Source organism: Diceros bicornis, chromosome 16, assembly GCF_020826845.1.
Source record: "Diceros bicornis minor isolate mBicDic1 chromosome 16, mDicBic1.mat.cur, whole genome shotgun sequence".
In the NCBI taxonomy this organism is placed as follows: domain Eukaryota; kingdom Metazoa; phylum Chordata; class Mammalia; order Perissodactyla; family Rhinocerotidae; genus Diceros; species Diceros bicornis.
This window is the reverse complement of record NC_080755.1, coordinates 3518999-3524339: the sequence shown is the minus strand read 5'-3', so window position 1 is coordinate 3524339 and position 5341 is coordinate 3518999. Positions and strand designations below refer to the sequence as shown.

The window sequence follows — 5341 nt, the reverse complement described above, 5'->3', positions numbered from 1 at the left end:
ATGTTCACATATTATAATTTAACAGAAATCTGAGATGCCACCCACCACAAGGGAGATAGAATTAAAGTATCACTAAGGCAGATATTTTGATGTAGTCTTCATTGCTGTGTATATGCCCAGCACACGGAAGAGTCACTGCCATCTTATGTATGTCAGTCTGCCAGTATTATGAGTATTAAATGGTGTGTGAGACACAAAGAAAATATTTTATTATTTTATTAAAAGACAAGAATGCCTTTTTAAAAAGATTGTCTAATGGGAGATACATTAAGAAAAACTTCCCTTACGTTGTAACAAATGTTACAATGGCAATGTGAGAACACTGATCCAGATTTCAGTCTCTTGCAGTGAAACTTGGGGACAAAATCAAAGTTTATCCCAGAAGGATGATCACTGCTTGAACATCGATAAGTTGAAAAAAGAAAACATTTCTAGTTTCTCATTTCTTTTACACATTACTGTGTAAGCCTTTCTAAAGGCTTATTATATATAATAAACAGTTTTTGTCTAGAACCTAATTTCTTGTATACACAATCCACTGAAATTTATATGGGGAATTTGCACAGATTTTTCCATATCCTATGAAGGACACCTTTTACCTCCTTGTTCCTCAAGCTGTAGATCATGGGATTCAGCATGGGTATCACCAAAGTGTAAAATACAGAGGCAGTTTTACCAGTATCAAAGTAATGACTGGACTTGGGCTGCACGTACACAAAGAACAGAGTTGCATATAATACAACTACCACTGTCAGGTGAGAAGCATGGTGGAGAAGGCCTTGTGCCTGCCCTCTGCAGAGTTCATCCTGAGGACGGCGACAAGGATCAGTATGTGGGACATGGGACTATCAGAGGAGATGAAACCAAATTAAACACTGATAAGATCAGTATTATCAACTCAATTTCACGTGCTCGAACACTGTGAAGTTAACAAGGGAAGATTATTGCAGTAGAAATAACTAATGACATTATAGCCACAGAAAGATGAAATAAAAATCTTTATGGTGGTTATCATAGAGATAAAGGCACTGTAGACATCGGGGACTGGTACCAAAACCCAGCATACTCTTTGTGACATGAGAACTGTGTAGGGTAGAGGGTTACAGATGGCCACATAGTGGTCATAGGCCATTGCTGACAGAATAAAAAATTCACTAATGATGAACAAGATGAAGAAAGCCAGCTGTGGAGCATACCAATTACAGGGGATTTTGATTAGCTACAAAATTTACCAATATTTTGGGTCCCATACCTGTTAGATAACCAAGATCAATGAAAGCCAAGTGTCTGAGAAAAAAGTACATGGGTGTTTGTAGCCTGGAGTCCATCTTGGTGAGGATGACCATGCCCAAGTTGCCCACCACTGAGATGATGTAGATGATGAGGAAAAGCACAGGGTAGTGTGTGATTCCTTTTAGAATGAATTCTTTTAGCACTGTTTGATTTTTTTGTCCATTCAGGCCATTATGGAAAATTACTGTGGGAAGAACTATCAGAAGAGTCATGGGTTTTGGAAGCTTCTTTGGTAAACTTTTAGTATGCAAAGCCATTATGTGTAAGATAAATCCAATTTTTTTATATGTAGTGATTTAAAAAAGGACCCACACCCATCATTAAACCTAGAGCTAAATTTAGGAACCATTACAGCCTAAGATATATAGTAGCCATTTTATCTTTTATTTTTTAATTTATTTTTATTTTTTTGCAGGGAAGGATTCACTCTGAGCTAATATCTGTTGCTAATCTTCCTCTTTTTATTTTCTCCCCAAAGACCCCCAGTGCGTGGTCATATATCCTAGTTGTAAGTCATTCTAGTTCTTCTATGTGAGCCACTGCTACAGCATGGCTACTGACAGATGAGTGGTGTGGTTCTGCAACTGGGAAACGAACCTGGGCCAAGAAAGTGGTGAGCACCGATCTTTAACCACTAGACCATCAGGGCTGGCCCACCATTTTATTTTTTGTGTCACATAATTAGAAGGTATATATGGTCACTTTATGGTTCTGTCAACAACATATCATTAGAAAAGTTTGGCCTAGAGGGAGAATCCTGATATTTTTTTCAAAAATGTTTTTCATTTTAAATACATATAATCAGTTAAAACATATCAAATTTTAGAAGGAATATATTAAAAAAGGATAGCTCTCTGCTTCTTGCCCCTACAACTTCAGTCCCAATCTCCAGAGAAAACTATAATTAACTCACTTAATACACTTTGATTTACTTCTCTTATGACTCCACATATCTAAACGGTATTCTCATTCCACTATCCATTTGATTTTTTAAAATTGTGTTCTCATTCCACTGTGCTTTTATGAGTTTTGAACATTATTTAATGATATTTTATAATGATAGAAAACGATTTCGCTACCTTGCAAAACTCCCCAACAAGCCCACTCTAAGGCACATAAATAATCTTTTTATTTCCTCTAAAAGAGTGTACCTGAAACTTCAGCACTTGTGTGCTGATATTTGAAGTTTCTGATTTTTGCTATGTTGCATATCAAGTAAGGCCTGCATCTATAATTTATTCAATCTGAGCAAGAAAGATTAGCAGGCATTTTCATATTTGCTTTGATCTTAGCACTAATATCTCTGAAATGATAGGTTTAATTTTGTAGTTATATTTTTGTAACATTTTAAGACAAGTAAGAACATTATTAAAACATATTTCTTAATGTACCACCTAAAATCATCTAGTAAACTACTATGAATATACTTATCCAACAAAGAGGAACATCACTCTAGAGAATGTTGTCTCAAATGTCTCAGCGGCTGGCAAACAATATCATCACATGAAGGATAAGAATGAAAGATAAAGAAAGTGATGGGGAAAAGGGGAACAAAACGTTGCATGATTCACTTTAAATTCACTTAAATTTTATCTGTTTAAATGTACATGAACAAGACAGATAATTATTTGATCTACATAAAGCCAATAGGATATAGAAATGTAGTATATGCACTATATTTTAATTTGAATACTATTCTTATATCTTTATTTCATCTTTCATCAAGAATACATCAAATATTTTGAATTAACACATTTTAATGTAAGGATTGCATTTTGTATACCTCTACCTACTTTCCCAATTCCTTTCTCCTTCATTTGTTTTAAAGGCAGGTGCTTCCAAACTTTCATGGAAAAAAATCATCCATATTTATTATAAACTTTTCCAGAATTTAAAAAATGCAGACCACACTGTAACTCATCCAAGGAGGCCAGCAAATTCTGATTTAAAATATATATATATATATACATATATAATAAACAACAATGTATTCAGGCCTATCCTTTCACTTACATAGATGTAAAAATCCTAAATAATATTATTGTATTATTGATATCAATTTTAAAAATCTATAAGAATTACAGTACTCTATGTTCAAACTGGGTTGATCCCATTTTTGGCTGAATGGTTTAATTCTGGAAAATCTCTATATATACTTGATCACATTATCAGACTGAATTAGGAAAAAAATATGAGTATTTGAATAGATGAAGAAGTAATACCATGTAGATACAACAAAAACAATAAAAATTATGAATAAAAGGGAAATTTCATAGCTTGATAGAAAATCTTGTAAAAACTAAACTAAATCTACACTTAAAAGGAAAATATTTAAAATCGTATTGAGAAACCTCACAGAAGTCCTAAATAAATTGGTAGAAATACTATGTTTCTGGATTCCAAAACTCAGTGTTATAAAAATATCAATTCTACTCAAATTAATCTATTTGCTCAATGTCTTTCCAATCAAAATCTCACTCGGAAATTTTTGTAGAATTTGACACTGATTTAAAATGTATTTAGGCAATGAAAAGAAAGCTGGGGTATCAGTATTCATATCAGACAAAATAGACTTTAAAACAAAAACTGCAAAAAGAGACAAAGAAAGGCATTACATAGTGATCAAGGGAACAATCCAACAAGAGGATATAACACTTGTGAATATCTACACACCCGATGTAGGTGCACCTAGTATATAAAGCAATTATTAACAGACATAGAAAGAGAAATAGACAGTAACACAATAATAGTAGGGGACTTTAACATTCCACTTACACCAACGGATAGATCATCCAAACAGAAGATCAATAAGGAATCATTGGCCTTAAATGATACACTAGAACAGATGGACCTAGTAGATATATACAGAGCATTCCATCCAAAAGCCGAAGAATACACGTTCTTTTCAAATGCACATGAAATATTCTCCAGGATTGATCACATATTAGGCCACAAAACAAGTCTCCATAAATTTAAGAAGATTGAAATAATACCAAGCATCTTTTCTGATCATAACGGTGTGAAACTAGATATCAACTATAGGAAGAAAATCAGAAAAGCCACAAATACGTGGAGATTAAACAAAATGCTACTGAACAACGACTGGGTCAACGAAGAAATGAAAGAAGAAATCAAAAAATACCTGGAGACAAATGAAAATGAAAATACCATAGGCCAGAATTTATGGCATATGGCAAAAGCTATTCTAAGAGGGAAGTTTATAGCAATACAGGCCTATCTCAACAAACAACAAAAATCCCAAATAAACAATCTAACAATGCACCTAAAGGAACTGGAAAAAGAAGAACAAACAAAGCCCAAAATCAGTAGAAGAATGGAAATAATAAAAATCAGAGCAGAAATAAATGAAATAGAGACTAAAAAACAATAGAAAAAATTAATAAAACCAAGAGTTAGTTCTTTGAAAAGATAAGCAAAATTGACAAACCTTTAGCTAGACTCACCAAGAAAAAAAGAGAGAAATCACATATAAGTAAAATCAGAAATGAAAGAGGAGAAATTACAACAGACACCTCAGAAATACAAAAGATTATAAGAGAATACTATGAAAAGCTATATACCCACCAATTCAACAATCTGGAAGAAATGGATAAATTCTTAGAATCATACAACCTTCCAAAACTGGATCAAGAAGAAGTAGAGAATTTGAATAGACCAATCACCAGTAAGGAGATCGAAACAGTAATCAAAAACCTCCCCAAAAATAAAAGTTCAGGACCAGATGGCTTCCCTGGTGAATTCTACCAAACATTCAAAGAAGACTTAATACCTATCCTCAAACTCTTCCAGAAAATTGAGGAGGAGGGGAAGCTCCCTAACTCATTTTACGAAGTCGACATTACCCTGATACCAAAACCAGACAAAGACAACACAAAAACAGAAAATTACAGGCCAATATCATTGATGAACATCAATGCAAAAATCCTCAACACAATACTAGCAAATCGCATACAACAATATGTTAAAAAGATTATACACCATGATCAAGTGGGATTTATTCCAGGTATGCAGGGATGGTTTAACATTC

The 5341-nt window shown here is 33.5% G+C and overlaps 1 pseudogene; it reads right to left on the bottom strand.

Annotated features, from left to right (window-relative positions):
- Positions 1 to 545: 545 nt before the first annotated feature.
- LOC131415121 (olfactory receptor 8K3-like) lies at positions 546 to 1505 on the bottom strand (annotated as a pseudogene).
- Positions 1506 to 5341: the final 3836 nt, after the last annotated feature.